The 17751-nt window shown below is 43.9% G+C and overlaps 1 protein-coding gene and 1 long non-coding RNA gene across 6 annotated transcripts in view; one reads left to right on the top strand and one right to left on the bottom strand.

The window, feature by feature from the left end:
• Nucleotides 1-17751, top strand: part of becn1 (beclin 1, autophagy related) — a 212659-nt gene that overhangs the window by 109186 nt on the left and 85722 nt on the right. The window lies entirely within an intron of this gene.
• Nucleotides 4271-6723, bottom strand: LOC309485888. Its single transcript, XR_014201307.1, has 2 exons — nt 5485-6723; nt 4271-5445 (listed from the first exon to the last, which is right to left on the bottom strand). It is a non-coding gene; the product is annotated as an uncharacterized lncRNA (long non-coding RNA).

Raw genomic sequence — 17751 nt, 5'->3', positions numbered from 1 at the left:
CAGTAACCAGACAGTTTCTGGTCTCATTGACTTCCATAGTAGGAAAAAAATATACTATGGAAGTCAATGAGACCAGAAACTGTCTGGTTACTGATATTCTTCTAAATATCTTCCTTTCTGTTCAGCAGAAGAAAGAAATTCATAAAGGATTGAAACAACATGAGGGTGAGTATATGATGACAGAATTTTCATTTTAAAGTGGAATTAAATCCCTTTAATTCTGAAAAAACAGAGATTGTAATTATTGGACAAAAAACTTCCTCACGTAATAATCTAGAATACTGTCTAACACTTGATGGCTGCTCTGTCAAGTCTTCATCGTCGGTTAGGAACTTGGGTGTGCTCTTTGATACCAATCTTTCATTTGAAAGTCACGTGTCTAGTATCTGTAAAACCGCATTTTTCCATCTTAAAAATATATCTAAATTACGTCATGTGCTCTAATTGACAAATGCGGAACAATTAGTCCATGCGTTCATGACATCAAGGCTAGATTATTGTAATGCTATTATGGGTGGTTGCCGTGCACGCTTAATAATCAAATTACAACTGGTCCAAAACGCAGCAGCTCGAGTTCTTACCAGAACCAGGAAGTATGACTATATTAGCCCAGTTCTGTCAACACTGCATTGGCTCCCTATTAAACATCGTATAACATTTTAAATATTGCTGATTACTTACAGAGCACTAAATGGTTTAGCTCCGCAGTACTTGAGCGAGCTCTTAACGCATTATAGTCCTTCACATCTATTGCGATCTCAAAATTCCGGTCAGTTGATAATACCTAGAATATCAAAATCGACTGCTGGCGGTAGATCCTTTTCCTATTTAGCACCAAAACTTTGGAACAGTCTTCCTAACATTGTCCGGGAAGCAGACACACTCTGTCAGTTCAAAGCTAGACTAAAAACGCATCTCTTTGACCTAGCATACACATAACCAGAGGTGGGTAGTAACGAAGTACATTTACTTCGTTACATTTACTTGAGTACTTTTTTAGAAAAATTGTACTTTTAAGAGTAGATTTGAATGTGGGTACTTTTTACTTTAACTCGAGTACATTTCTAATGAAAAAACTGTACTTTTACTTCGTTACATTGGGCGACGTTCCTCTCGTTACTTTATTTTAATGCAATGTGTGTTGTTAAATGCGTAGTTTATTCCAAGCGCGCTGTATTTTTTTTTCTGGACTTGAGCGATGCTCAATTCACAAATGAATCACTCTTTTGAGTCGATTCTGTTCAAAGACTTCATCAAACAAGTTCAGATCTGTCTAAGTCGGTTCGCGAATCAGTTTGAATGATTCAGTTCCTGATTCTGTTCAGTTCCCTGCACGCGCTGAATCATCTGAAGCGATTTCAATTCACACTGGACTCGGAGTCGTAACAGGAAGATTTAAAGGGATAGTTCACTTTGAAATTCATTTTTGGTATGTTTTAGCTTACCTCAAGGACATCCAAGATGTAGGTGTCTTTTTTTCCGCAGTAGTTTCAATTTTTATATTTTTAGGTCAAACCGTTCTTGTCTGTCAGTCATATAATGCAGGTCTATGGTCACGGTCTCAAAACACACGCACAGAGTCCAAATTAAAACAATTCCCCGTCGTCCAAATTAAACAATTCCCCATCGTAAGTACACATTGATGGCCTAAGACACGAAACGAGCGGTTTGTGTGAGAAAACGAACAGTATTTATATCGTTTTTACCACTTATACGCAGCCATGTCGAAGTGCTCTGATCTGACGTGTGCGCAGACTGGTGCATAGACATATACACACTAGATGTCGCCTTGTCTACGGCAGTTCATTGAACGAATGTCTTTAAGGCGACATCTAGTGTATATATCTATGCACCAGTCTGCGTACACGTCAGATCAGATCACTTCGACATGGCTGCGTATAAGTGGTAAAAACGATATAAATACTGTTCGTTTTCTCACACAAACCGCTCGTTTCGTGTCTTAGGCCATCAATGTGTACTTACAATGGGGAATTGTTTAATTTGGACGACGGGGAATTGTTTTAATTTGGACTCTGTGCATGTGTTTTGAGACCGTGACCATAGACCTGCATTATATGACTGACAGACAAGAACGGTTTGACCTAAAAATATAAAAATTGAAACTACTGCGGAAAAAAAGACACCTACATCTTGGATGCCCTTGAGGTAAGCTAAAACATACCAAAAATTAATTTCAAAGTGAACTATCCCTTTAAGCACATCAAGAGCGTTAGATGAAGTGGCAGTGGACCTACAGTACAGTCAAGTGAGAGCAAATCTTCAAATGCATCATATTTTTGCCAGCGATGAAGATCTTTATTAGTTGAACATCTTCGTAAGCTGTCTGTGAATGAATGATTCCACAGGAGTCAGGACCATATATTCGATTTCATTTCACTCAGGTAATACATTTTACAACCAAACAGATTATTACGCCACGATACTAGAAAGTATGACATTACCCGTTTTTTGGACATATACATTAATTTACATTAAATAAAGCTCCCATTGTTCACAGTTTATGAACACCCACCATCCCGCGGTAGTGTGTGTGTGTGTGTGTGTGTGTGTGTATTGCGCAGTGGCGTGCGAACTCGACTTGAAAACGAATGCCTTTGCCTGCCGTAGATAGTTAACCAGTTAAAACATGCTTGCAGAAATATACATTTGATTATATTTTGGAGAACAGTCAGAAGAAGATTCGTCGATGTACTTTTTTTTTTTTTTTGTGTGTGTGTGTGTGTTCAGGTTCAGTAGCAGTCATGAGCGCGAGCTCATGTGAAGAGTTCTTAACTCTTCTCTGTCAATACATGCCTTTGAATGCAACACTCTGCAGATTCACTTTATTTCGACATTGTCTAATAATCCAAATGTAGTTGTATAAGTTACTATTATACAAACCAGAGGACAGGCAATGATTTTCGAGCTATACAGATGGCAGAAATATTGCTTGCGTCTCTCTTCTGTTTTTGTTGCAAAGATAGCTGATAATAATAGTCATTTAAATAAACAAAATCTAAATAATATCATATTTTATATATATGACGACTTAAGAGGCAAAAGCCTCTAAGTACCATCTGAAATTTTCTTCTAAAAGAGCATTTTTATCAAGCTTGTATGTTTATGTTCACACTTAAATGGCAATGCAAAGTAGCCTACCTATTAATTGTCATTAAAGTGAAATTACTGAATTTAAATATACGAGCTTGATAAAAATGATTGTTTTAGAAGAAAATTTCAGATGGCACTCAGAGGCTTTTGCATCAAGTCTTCATATATATATATATATATATATATATATATATATATATATAGGCCTATATGATCCGAAGTAACTAGTTACTCGCTACTTGAGTAGTTTTTTCATTGGATACTTTTTTACTCTTACTCAAGTAACTATTAAGATTATTACTTTTACTTTTACTTTGAGTAAATATTTCTATAAGTACTTGTACTTTTACTTGAGTACAGTTTTTGGATACTCTACCCACCTCTGCACATAACACATTATAGACTTTTATAATTCAATGTTAGGCTGCATAGATTAGGTCAGCCGGAACCGGGAACACTTCCCATAAATCCTGATGTACTCGTTACATCATAAGAAGAATGGTGTTTACGCTAATATTAGTCTCTCTGTTTATCCCGAGGTTTACCGCAGTCTGCCGGATCCAGGCTGTATCCAGATCTATTGAAGGACCTGCGCCTGGACGCAACGACAGCGCAGTCCTGAAGTGTCAACTAGGCTCTCCCCTGTGAAAGCCTCCCTCCCCTCCATTTACCTCTCTACAGATAAAGCGTTGTCAGGATAATTCCAGTTGGCGTGGCTATGAGGAAGCGATAAAAATTCTGTATTATAAATTAAGGCCAGACAAGTAGTATGTTAAGGGTTGATTTGTAGGGAAGGACTACACGCCTGCGCACATATATTCAAACGCGCATACCTATAGACTGAACTCGTAATGTGCATGTGCACGCCATCGGCGTTCTCACTGGTTCGTGTTTTTGAAGTTTGCGTAGAAAGAACTTAAGAGTTTTCTGTTAAAACGGTGTCGTGTTAGCGGCCCCTAAGTTAATAACTAATGATCGTTGCGACGGAAGTGAATCAATCAAACTAACTTTAGCTGGACAATAACTTTATTCTAGAGCTGCTATAAAGCCAAAACAGTCTCTGGTACTTTAATTTCCTATTATCAATGTAAAGCTGCTTTGGAACAATCTACATTGTTAAAAGCACTATATAAATGAAGATGACTTGACTTGACTTGACTCTTCTCCGTAAATAAATCTTGTAGCAGAGCTACAGCAAGTGTTTTTCGGTGGTGGAAATCCATTAGCTACTAAAACGTTTTTGTCGTTGTGGAGAGCGCAGTGCATGGTTGCATAGTAACGACAGACACCACGGGAAAATCGGACCGAATTTTACTATTAATAATAAAAGATTAGCTAATGTGCATTGTAAATGTCAGTAATTTATCTTTTTTGACTCATTCTTTTTATAAAAAATGATTTAAAGGCTGAAATATGTGAGGTTTATCTTTTTATAAAACCTTTTTTGTCAAAACTTTATTTTAACTTTTACATGTTAGTAGATAACATGTAAAATAACCAAGACATTCTTTTAAAATCTGGCCATAATTTTTAATGTTATTATTTTAATGTTTATGTAAACAAAAAGTGCATATTGATGCTAATTTTATTTGTCATATGCTGGTTTTCGACATAAAACTTGGAGAATTTATTTCATTGTGTAGTATTAGTACTTTTTGAACAGGATTCTGTGATAACCGTGATCATTTATTACTATAATTATGAAATGAAATTCATGACATTTCATCTCTAGTTATGATCAACTAAAATTACTATAATTACTTCAACTATAATTGTGTTTTTACAGTATAATATGCAAAGTACAGTTTTCTATAAAAAAATGTATCTCTGATTCTGTTCTTTTCTCTGACATTTAAGGGTGACATATAGGCCTACAAAAACTCTATTTGGTCTAAAACAGTTTGGGATAGTTGTTAATATGAGAGTTATGAGACATTTAAGAGAATTAAGTATTGTATTACATGAGTAGCTCTTGGCCACTTTTCGTTTTTAAAAAGTAGCTCTCAAATGAAAAAAGGTTGGAGACCCCTGATCTAGAGGTTGTGTAGAGCTGAGAACTGACTGCTGATGGTTGTAGTTTTTTCATTGAAGAAATGAGCAAAATCAACAGCAGTTGAAGAGGTGGTGGGTGGTGACGGAGGGGGACAGAGGAGAGAGTTGAATGTTTTAAAGAGCAATTAAGGTGCAGATTAGCAGTATTGCGCTGCCTTCTGTGTATGATGATGGAGCATTGTTGAGAGACAACAGGAATGTACTGAAAGCACATGTTGATTGTGAGAAAAGAAGTTGGAGCAGAAAGGGAAAAGGAAGATACCCAAGTACCTTACCGGTCTCCTTGCTTGGAGTCGCGCAGGTAGAGTCGCAGGTCTTCACATGAGGAGGCTGAACAAATACTAAATAAATATACTGCTTTTCAACGCTTGAGTAAAAACAGCTGTGCACGCCCTTACAATTAGCACACTAAAAGCCAATCACCCATGAATGTCTGAAATTTAAACTAATGCTGGACATCACAGCGCTTAAGTGCAATAACAACAAAAAACACAGCAAACGTGGCTGTTATTCTAAATAGCAATGAGTATAATTAAAATACAAATTGCTATGAAAGTAGAAAATAGAAATAATCAGAGAATCGAAATGAATCCTCCCTCGTTGCAAATAAACTAAGCAACAAAACTGTATTAAGCAAGACACTTGCGTGCTCTCACTGTCTTCTGTGACCAATCACTTTTCCTCCCTTTCTCCTAACTTGCTCTAGTTTATATCTCCTTACAGTTGCTGTGCACGCCCTTACAATTAGCACACTAAAAGCCAATAGCCTGTGCATGTCTGAAATCTAAACTAATGCTGCACAGAGCTTAAGTGCAATAACAAACGCAGCAAACGCGGCTGTTATTCTAAATAGCAACGAGTATAATTAAAATACAAATTATTATGAAAGTTGAAAATGGAAATAAGCTAATGACATCATAAAAAGTTAAGCCACCGTTCCACCATATTGGTATTCCCTCACATTCTATTGACTTAATAGGAAATTATTAGCTTGACGTCGTCATACTCAGATTCTAGTCAGAATGTGAGTCTGATACTGCTACATTGAGCTTTGATTATGGGGCGTGTTTCAACCGAATCAGGAAAGAAAATGCCTCTGCACTCAATTGGATAGACCTACAACCAATCAGAGCAACGGAGTAAGTGACGTATGTTTTTCATTCATGTTTCCGATCGACAAATGCCTTGATCGCGGTTCTCTGTTCCTCTTTTAAAATTAATGCGCTGTCGATATCTTCTATAACACACGCGATGGCGGAATCTACACATGATGTTTCATAAACAAAGTTCAGGAGGAGCACGTTCAAATAATCAATCCAATCAACCGTCTACACTATCAGCATGAGAGGAAGCATATATTTTATTCACTCTGTCAACTCACCTAACATTCCTTGACAGTTTTCAGCATCCCTCCACTCACTCTCGGTTTGTTCTTCCACAGCCAGGAATACGGGGGGAGTACTTTGGGTTCGGGCCGAATACCGAGCCCGGAGCCTCTCCTCAGACAGCACGCCAAATATGCATTTATTCTATCTGACTTATTTGTAAGCGTGAACTCGTGAAATCGTACTCGGTTACTAACGTAACCTCGGTTCTCTCTAGAGAGGAAACGAGTACTGCGTAAATCTTACGCTAGGGGAAAATCTCTTTTCCGCGAGATACTGAAGCCAAAAATTATCCTTAATTTTGAAATAATGTAAAACGCGTTGCGGCAGCATGCAGACACAGGCGAGACGACTTGTGCGCCTATTGGCTGCCCTGCGGCAACTGCAGCAGCCTATCGATAAGGCCCACTCGTGACGTCAGCTCCAATGGGGGCGCTTCGCGCCCAATACGTCACGTCCCGCCAGAATGGGCGTGGTCTAGGGCTATAAACATAGCTTCGAGAGGCTAGCTCACTGGTTTTTCATCGCCGAAGCGAACCAGAGCGTGTGCAGGCACGGCAAGATACGCAGTACTCGTTTCCTCTCTAGAGAGAACCGAGGTTACGTTAGTAACCGAGTACGTTCTCTTACGAGAGGTACTCTCGTACTGCGTAAATCTTACGCTAGGGGAAACAGTGTAAAACGCCGTGCATGCTAAGATCCAGCACCAAAGTCCCAAGGGCAAGTGCCCGGGCTCATATAGTACATGATCATAAGGGACTCACAGAGAGCCCAGGAAAGAGTGGCTAGAATAGCATCATTCCTGTAATAATATAACATCTTATAAGGAGCAGTTATACTGATGATGTGTCGTACAGTCAGGGCGACCCCCGGCCTGGACTGATGAATATAGTGGGTCTTACACACTGCCCATAGAGCTGCGCGATCCAACAGCGAGCATTTGCTCAAGCAGTTTCAGTATTCTGGCCCGAACACATCAGGGCAGACAGTACCGATTTTAGACCGAAAGCAGCTTAGCCTGCAAGGCGGGAACCTCTAGGTTATAAAACCTTATAAATGTAGACGGGGAGGCCCAGCCTGCCGCCATACAGATATCTTGCAAGGCAATCCCACTAGACCAAGCCCACGACGAGGCCACGCCTCTCGTGGAGTGTGCTCTGACTCCAAATGGGCACTGTAAGCCCTTAGAGGTATAAGCCAGCGCTATAGCATCAACTATCCAACTGGATAGGCTCTGTTTCGACACGGCAAGTCCCTTAGAACGTCCGTAGAGTGAAAACAAAGAGCTGCTCTGTCTGTCTGAAAACAGACGTGCGAGACACATAAGCTCTTAATGCTCTGACTGGGCAAAGGAAGCTTGCGTCTCCTTCCTCGTCAGAGACCGGTAGGGCTGACAGGGAATGACCTGCGCCCTAAACGGTGTGTTGAGGGATTTTGGAACATAACCGTGCTTAGGTTTGAGTATAACTCTTGAGTCATTAGGCCCAAACTCCATACACGTCGCGCTTACTGAGAGCGCGTGTAAGTCCCCTGTGCGCTTCACTGAAGCGAGAGCCAGAAGAAACACTGTCTTGAAAGACAGGTGTTTAAGATCAATCGTCTGTAAAGGCTCGAATGGGTCACCTTTCATGGCTTCCAGCACTGTAGAAAGGTTCCATACAGGGACTGAGGGAGGTCTGGGAGGATTCAGTCTCTTAGCTCCTCTAAGGAAGACGATGACTAAATCGTTCCTTCCTACTGACTGACCCAGCGTTGTTTTTGAGAACGCTGCTATGGCCGCCACATACACTTTGAGCGTGGAAGGGGTCCTGCCCTTGTCCAACAGCTCTTGTAGGAAGGAGAGAACCTCCGTCACCCCACAGTCTAGGGGCGACACGCCACGAGCTGTGCACCAGCTTGAGAACACTGACCATTTCGAGGAATAGAGACGTCGCATAGACGGAGCTCTAGCCTGCGTGATCGTGTTTAACACTCCGCTTGGGGAGGTCAGCGGGTACCCGTTGATGGCCCAAACATGAAGGGACCACAGCTCTGGGCGCGGATGCCAAAACGAGCCCTTGGCCTGAGAGAGGAGGTCCCTCCTCACTGGCACTGGCCATGGGGCAGTGCTTGCTAGCTGCATCAGAACTGGGAACCAGGGTTGGTTTTTCCAGAACGGCGCTACGAGTAGCACTGAGCATCCTTCTCTGATCCGTTCTATCACCTGAGGCAGGAGAGAGACGGGAGGAAAGGCATAGAGCGGGCGGCGGGGCCATACGTGAGCCAGCGCGTCCCTGCTCTTGGAGAAAAATTCCAGACAGTGAGCGTTTTCTTGAGACGCGAACAGGTCTACTTCCGCTCTGCCGAATTTCTTCCACAGCAGCTGGACTGTCTGTGGGTGTAGAGGCCATTCGCCTGTCGGAACATTGTTCCTGGACAGTCTGTTCGGTCCTACGTTCAGGAGCCCTGGCACATGTGCTGCTCTCGGCGAGAGCAGGTTGCGCTGAGCCCACACCAGGAGGCGTTCTGTCAGCCTGTGCAGGTTTCGGGACCTGAGGCCGCCCTGGCGATTTATGTAGGACACCACTGACATGTTGTCCGAGCGGACCAGGACGTGGTGTCCTCGTATTTAGGGACAAAAACGCGTCAGTGCGTTGTCTACTGCCAACATTTCGAGGCAGTTTATGTGTAGAAGCTTCTCCCGTTCTGACCATTGGCCGAAGAACGGTCTGCCCTTGAGCAGTGCTCCCCATCCCAAGGTGGAGGCGTCCGTAGACACTACCTTCACACTCGAGGAAGTCCCCAGGCTAACACCTGATTGGTACAAGTCGTTTGCTTTCCAAGGTTTCAGAGCTGCGATGCATTTCTGATTGACCTTGAGACGAAGCAGACCGGAAGCCCACGCTCGGCGCGGTACTCGCGCTTTCAGCCAGAACTGTAGCGGGCGCATGCGAAGCAAGCCCAGCTGAAGTACTGATGATGCTGAGGCCATGAGACCTAGCATCCTCTGAAATTTCTTGAGCGGGATAGATGCGCCGCAGCGGAAAGAGCTCGCTGCGCGCTGAATGTCTAGTACGCGCTCTGGTGACAGTCGCGCTATCATAGACAGCGAGTCCAGTTCTGTGCCCAGAAAAGATATTATCTGTCTGGGAGACAGAGAACTCTTCGCCCAATTGACCCAGATTCTCGAGGTGATCGAGCAAAATGGTCCTGTGCTCTATGAGCACCGAGTGAGATTGAGCTAGAATCAGCCAATCGTCCAAGTAGTTCAATACTCGCATGCCCTGTAGTCTGAGGGGTGCGAGCGGCTAGAGACAAGCCGAACGGTAGGACTGAGCACTGATATGCCTGGCCCTCGAAGGCGAATCTCAAACGTCGCATGTGACGTGACGCTATTTGTATTTGAAAATATGCGTCTTTCAGATCTATTGACACAAACCAATCTCCTCGGCGAATCTGCGTGAGCGTTTTTCTGGTCGTGAGCATTCTGAACTGTTGCTTCGCAAGCACTCTGTTCAGTTGCCTTAGATCTAGTATGGGTCTGAGACCCCCGTCTTTTTTCAGTACCAGGAAGTATCTGCTGTATAGCCCTCCTTCACTCTGAGCTTGAGATAAAGGCTCTATGGCCCCTTTGCTCAACAGTTTCAAAATTTCGGCTCGAAGTAGGTGGTGCTACTTCTGTTTTTACCGTAGCTTCGACGCGCGTCACATAGCGGCGAGGGCGTCGGCGAAACTGTAGCGAATAGCCTCTTTCTATAATGTCTAGCACCCACTTCAAAACCCCCGGGTAGCCTTGCCCATGCATCTGCACGAATGGCTAGGGGCTGAATGCGGAGCGCGCTCTGGTCGCTCAGCGACAGAGGGGCTTCGGTGTGCTGTAACATAAGCGTCGCGCTTCGAGGCAGGGGGCGCGCTGATAACAGCGGGCAGATTGCCCGCGCTCGACTCCTATGCGGTGGTCAACCGAGAGGGGGGGGGCTGGGCGAGTCCCGTAGGACCTGTCATGTCTATGTGTGAATGTGGGCGCGGGATAGCGGGCACATTTACAACACTGAGAGCATTGTCCGCCTGAGCAGAGCGAATGCACGTTGGTTTTGTTTTTACAGAAACCTTGAGATATGCGGAACGTAGTGTTTGTGGGCACTGGGCAGTGGGCACATTTACCACGTTTAATGCGCAATCGACCTGGGTCGATTTCATGTGCGCGAGCCCTGTGTGACGGGCTGTGTTTGTGTGTAGGAATGAGCACTGGGCAGTGGGCATTTCGTCTACATTCGTAACACCATCGGCCGTGGCCGGGACACCAGAAAATACACTCTTATGGGATTTATCTGGGTAGCCGTAAAAGCGGCGTTTGTGTGCAGGCAAGCGGGCTGCTTCGCCGACTTGTTTACTGCAGAATACACTGGAACAGTCGCATTTACTGGAACTGAACGAGCGAGAAGTTGCCATAGAAACAGAGAGCGTCAACATGCTGGCGTTTGTTTGCAGGCGTGCGTGTATTACAGCAGGCTTGTTCACTGCAATATTGACATTTCCAGTCGTCTGAACTTCAGAGGCGGAATCCATAGAAACAGAGTTTGGGTGCAGGCGAGCGGGTTGTACCACGCGCTCGTTGGCTGCAAAATACACATCTGCAGTCGCCTTTTCAGGGAACTGCCAGAGCGAGAATTGACGGCAAAAATGTGTTTTACCGGTAGACCCGGGATTCGATCGCGGGTCTCTCGCGCGAAAATCTGATGATCTACCACTGGACCACAGAGGAAGACACATAGACATTCAGTAGCGCGAGTATTATCAAAGAGCGTCAACATGCTGGCGTTTGTTTGCAGGCGTGCGTGCAAAACAACAGGCTCGCTCACTGCAATATTGACATTTCCAGTCACCTGAACTTAAGAGGGGAATGAGAAATGTGTCAGGAGTGGAGGTCGGCCCGGCCGCAGCGGGGCTAAAAACACCCTTTTCTCCTTTCGCCAGTGACGCACGGGAACCATAGAAACGGTGTTTGGGTGCAGGCGAGCGGGTTGTACAGCGCGCTCGTTGGCTGCAAAATGCACATCTGCAGTCGCCTTTCAGGGAACTGACAGAGCGAAGCATTGGCGGCATAATATATCTGCCGTTAGACCGGGATTCGAACCCCGGTCTCTCGTGCGAAAAACCTAAAATTCCACCACTGAGCCACAGGGGGGAACACAAAGGTGTGTAGATGCATGAGCATATAAGAGAGCGTCAACATGTTTTCTTCGGCGTTTGCTTGCAAGCGTGCGTGTTACAACAGGCTCGTTTGCTGCAATATTGATATTTCCAGTCGCCTAATCAGGGAACTGAGTTCTCTTTTCGCCGGTGAGTGACGCGTGAATGGGGCGCAAGGGCAGGGTAGCTTTCTTGTAACGTAAAGAAAAACTAACCCCGATCGTCCGCTTCCAGCCTCCCTTGTGAACGGCGCAGTTTGCGCGGCTCGAACAGAGGGAGAGCGAAAGCTAGCCCCGTGACCGTCCGCTCCTGACATCCCCTGTGAACGGCGCGGTTTGCGCGGCTCGAACAGAGGGAGAGCAGGTATCATCCCCCAAGCAGGCAAGGCAAGCGGGCGCACCGGCGAGCTTTGCGGGTTGGGGGGGGCGGAGGAGCAGTCTCGGAGAAGGATGCCAGGTGAGTCCTCAGATACCCCTTTTCCACCAAGGCAGAGCTGGTGCTGGTTCGGAGCCAGAGCCTAGTTTCAAATCGGTTCTTTGTTTTTCCACCGCCAAAGCACCAGCTCCGAACCAGTAAAACTGGTTCTTAAGTAGCACCAAATCATTGCAGGGTCTAGAACGGAGCCAAGAAAGAACCGCTTGCGTCAGAGGCTGGGGGCGGGGTTACCGTGGCCAACAAGACTGAAGAGAAACTTGTGACCGCCATTTTTAAATAGCAGCTAGTCGAGCTAATAGCAGCTCGATTATAATATCCGTCTATGTAAGTTACGGCGAGCTGCACGAACGCGTTGGATTCGCCGTGTTTGAATGCCGATTTATTTTCGCAAACCCATGAGCATCCATAGTAACGCAACGTCTATTATTGTTGATGCCTTGTTCGAGATGCATCGGAGCAGCGTGGACCGATCAGAGCTGCGGGAGTGTTTGGAGATCATACGACTCCTTGTACTTTTTGATCGCTTTCGCAGTGCTTTGATTTCATGTACTGATCGTTCTGCGAGAAGCCGATGCATCTCGAACAAGTCTGGTGTATTTGTGTTTGGCGCTGCCGGACTAGCGTTGCTGGGCAACATGATACGTATGCAGTGACGTAAGATATAGCTCTGTTGTGGCTCTCTGGCCGGTGGAAACGCAAACCGGTTCGTCAGTCGAACCAACTCCGAACTGGCAATAGCTCTAGCTCTGAACCAGCACCCGGTTCTTGTTGGTGGAAAAGGGGTAAGAGTCACCATAGGCAGTAACTGGCTCGCAGTGAGGGCGGTCGCCGTCAGCGAGCGTGAGCGCGAGAGCTGCGTGATCCTCAGGAAAGGGGCGTCTTGAAAAAGACGCCCGGCTCTTTTAGTGCAATGAGAGTGTGTGTCGCGGCGGCGAGCACACACACATACACAAAACACAGTAGCAGAGAAAGGATATAACGCCGGATAGCGCAGCAGGAAGGCGACTGAAGGCGGCGCGGCCAGCGGCTTCAGAGTGTCGACTCGTCCCGCTGAAAGGCTTCTTCAAACGGCGCGGCTTCTCTCCGGATCCAGCGATGCGAGAGCTTCGCTGAAGAGATGAAAAATCAGTGAGCTAGCCTCTCAAAGCTATGTTTATAGCCCTAGACCACGCCCATTCTGGCGGGACGTGACGTATTGGGCGCGAAGCGCCCCCATTGGAGCTGACGTCACGAGTGGGCCTTATCGATAGGCTGCTGCAGTTGCCGCAGGGCAGCCAATAGGCGCACAAGCCGTCTCGCCTGTGTCTGCATGCTGCCGCAACGCGTTTTACATTATTTCAAAATTAAGGATAATTTTTGGCTTCAGTATCTCGCGGAAAAGAGATTTTCCCCTAGCGTAAGATTTACGCAGTACGAGAGTACCTCTCGTAAGAGAACTCAATTCTCCAGCGGCAGTCATTTGATTTTTTTTTGTGATTTTTTTTTTTTGTTTTGTTTTTAGCGGCAGTCATTTGAATTCAACCCAAGCGCTCGATGACGTGGATGATTACGTTACCGTTGCTCATCTGTCCATCATCGTATAAACCCCGCCCTGATAATTTGATTGGTCCGAACAATTTTTGTTCGGGCATAATAGCTCCTCAACGGATCGAGTCCAGACCGAACTTCCCGACCTAAAAATGTTGTGGGCGGGGCTAAGTTCGGCTGGCATCCAGGCTAGGAAATTATCTGATTTTAATGAGAAAACATTACCTAACGAGTCAGCGTTTTTATATCTGAAGTCTCCCTGTACATTCTTATAATGCAAACGTCCTAAACATTTAAATGGTTATTGGTTTAAAGGGTTAGTTCACCCAAAAATGAAAATTATGTCATTAATGACTCACCCTCATGTTGTTCCAAGCCTGTAAGACCTCCGATCATCTTCGGAACACAGTTTAAGATATTTTAGATTTAGTCCGAGAGCTTTCTGTCCCTCCGTTGAAAATGTATGTACGGTATACTGTCCATGTCCAGAAAGCTAATAAAGACATCATCAAAGTAGTCCAAGTGACTACTGTGGCTCAATCTTAAGTTTATAAAGCGATGAGAATACTTTTTGTGCGCAAAAAACAAACAAAAATAACAACTTTATTCCACTATTAATTTCCTTCTCTCTGGGCCTCGAGTGAGTTCACGTAGTAAAACTGCGTAGCGCTTCTGTGTTGTACACACGCATCACACACATGACCAGCGTCGGCCAATAGTGAGCCTACGTGTGACGTACAACACAGGTGCGCTACGCATTTATACTACGTGAAAAAACTCGAGGCCCAGAGAGAAGGAAATTAATAGTGGAATAAAGTCGTTATTTTTGTTGTTGTTTGCGCACAAAAAGTATTCTCGTCGCTTTATAAACTTAAGATTGAGCCACTGTAGTCACTTGGACTACTTTGATGATGTCTGTATTACCTTTTCTGGACATGGACAGTATACCGTACATACATTTTCAATGGAGGGACAGAAAGCTCCCGGACTAAATCTAAAATATCTTAAACTGTGTTCCGAAGATGAACCGAGGTCTTACGGGCTTGGAACGACATGAGGGTGAGTCATTAATGACATAATTTTCATTTTTGGGTGAACTAACCCTTTAAAGCTGGGAATTGCCCCTGCTTATTAAAAGTTACATTTATCTTTAATACAACAATTATCATACCGACTAGCGGACGAGAGACCTCAACATTTGTTACAAATGTCACTTATGTCAATTGTTGTTATATAATATTGTTTTTAATCATACTCTTACTGTGATTTTCATTAAAGCAGCACTCAGTAGCTTCGGGATTTCTTCGCTGTATTCTCGCTTTTTGCTCGCAGGTTTCTCTCTAGAGCTCCCCCCACAGCTTCGGAATAGATATTTGACAACACTGTTGTAAAAACTCGTTGGTGATTCTCAGACACCAGAGGCTATAGATTAACGACATCAAAGCAGATGGGACATTCTTTAAAACGTCTTCTTCATTCGGGTTCGGACAGCATGAGGGAGCGCAATAATGACAGCATTTTAGCAGATTTCTTTTGGCCGTAAAGCAATTGTTTACATCGCGAGACCACCTGATATCACGCGAGACTTCCTGACGCAGCGGCTGGCGGCCCGCCGGCTCAAAGTTGCAAGTGCGTATTTTCCGCTCACTGGCACCAGGGGGGTGCGAAACGACCACCATTCAACCCGAAATAAGTAATATAACCATTCCAATGACTCCGAAGCTGTTCAGTTAAGGTAAAAAAAGTTACTTAGTTCACCTTTAACAGCATGTATTTCGAAGCAGTAAAGATAACGACTTAAACGTTGGTTAAATGAATAAATTTGCTCAACAATATTTACAAATAACACTTAATTCATATGCAAATGTAATGCTAGTAAAGCTATAGAATTTGAGCTGACCTGTAATTTTTTTTTTTTTTTTTTTTACGATCTCCAAGAGTCCGAAGTGGATTTTGGTCAGCAAAAAGACATTAGAAAATAATATACACACTTCACAACTTATTCAGAGAAATTACGCTGACTGCGTATGTATTTAAAGACATGAAACTTTATTTCGCCCTATGTCGACAGGGAATCATAAGATGGCCACTGAATACTTCCGGTGGCTTCACCGCCCACTGGCAGTTTAGAACGCAATGAGCAATCCAGTCATTATACAGATCAGTGGTACTACCAATAGTACCCAATAGTTTTGTGACCTTATTTTGCTTAATTTGCTATTACCTGTGTAGTGTCTGGACTGAATCAAATGATCGAGTCTGCTCTAGGCCTCAGGAAAGCTTTTAACCTTCTAACTTCATGTAAATCACAGACCTGGCTCCAGTAAGTCTGTACCCAATTGCCCCCTTGTCATGTTTGTTCCCTGGCCAATGCAAAACAGGAACACCTCGAAGCTCCTACATTACTTCAAAAGATCTTAATCAACTCAGATCAACTCCCCCACGGCAGGCATGAAAGGCCATGTGGCAATAGGACATTGGGAATAGACACAGACATTTTCTTCATTTAACTCATAATTGAGTCATCCCAGAATGTATGTTCCTGTATATTAGCCTTGTTACGACATTTTAGTTACATTTTAAATGCTTATATTCTTATGTGAAAGTGTTTCACTCCTTTTAATGTCTTTCCATTCTATCGTATTTGGTATTAAAATTTTCCTTTTTTATGTTTATGCCTTAAAGGACAATTCCGGTGAAAAATGAACCTAGGGGTAATTAACACATGGTTACCGAGTCGATCGTTCCCTGGGATGCGTTTTCATGAAAATCGAATTTAAAGAGTTTTATCTCTAAAAACAGATTAGCTTATAACGCTAGTATATGGGGCACAGAGTAAGTGAAAGTAAATCGCTAGTTAATACCACTAACAAGGCTCAAAATAGGCTCCCTACATGCAAACCGAAGCATTGAGAACTTTGTAAGTGTACAGACAGTTTAATAAGAAGATACTTTACAGGCAGGCGTCATCTTGGAAAACAGTCTCGACTAATCGAGTCACGAACGCCGTGCTACGTTAGATTTCACAAACGTAATTCCTATCGACCAGCTCACGTAGCACGGCGTTCGTGACTCGATTAGTCGAGACTGTTTTCCAAGATGACGCCTGCCTGTAAACGCGTAATGTACTGTCTTTATAAAGTATCTTCTTATTAAACTGTCTGTACACTTACAAAGTTCTCAATGCTTCGGTTTGCATGTAGGGACCCTCATTATGCTACCATGTTAGTGTGAGGCTATTTTGAGCCTTGTTAGTGGTATTAACTAGCGATTTACTTTCACTTACTCTGTGCCCCATATACTAGAGTTATAAGCTAATCTGTTTTTAGAGATAAAACTCTTTACATTCGATTTTCATGAAAACGCATCCCAGGGAGCGATCGACTCGGTAACCATGTGTTAATTACCCCTAGGTTCATTTTTCACCGGAATTGTCCTTTAATTAATGATGTATAGTATGTTACGATAAAATGCATCATATTATTTTTACCATCCTTTGGATGGTACCAATTCTGACAACATAATAAAACATGCAAATTAGGCTGTCAGAAGGAGACCAAGTAAACTCTCTCCCGCTAAAAGTTCCTACCTACTATTGGTCATTTCACCCAAAATAGGTGTGGACTGATTTGTCTTTAAAGGACAATAACACTAGCTCATCTTTGCTCATTCTTCCCTTCGCTCATTCTTCCCTTCACTCATTTTCCTTTCATTCGGATGAGACAACATCTTCTTGATTTTTGGCAACTTTGCTTTCAAGTTAACCTTTTAAACTTCCCGCGGACGACTCGCCCTCCGAAAGAACCCACAGCAGCAGGGATATTAGGCTGCAGCTGTCACTTAAAGAGCTGCATGGATCCAATATACTGTTACACATGCATCTTATCTCACATTTACATTCACTTAAGACATAACCGACTATGTTTATGATGATACTAGACAAGACTGCAATTACAGATACATTAATATAAATCATTCATTCATACACTTCATATAATTTATCTTAGCACTCTGCCTTCCATGATGTTTTCACACAAAACGAAACCTACGCTGCATGCTGCGCCTGCAT

Source organism: Leuciscus leuciscus, assembly GCF_965113295.1.
Source record: "Leuciscus leuciscus genome assembly, chromosome: 21".
Lineage (NCBI taxonomy): Eukaryota > Metazoa > Chordata > Actinopteri > Cypriniformes > Leuciscidae > Leuciscus > Leuciscus leuciscus.
This window is presented reverse-complemented; position numbering and strand designations above follow the sequence as displayed.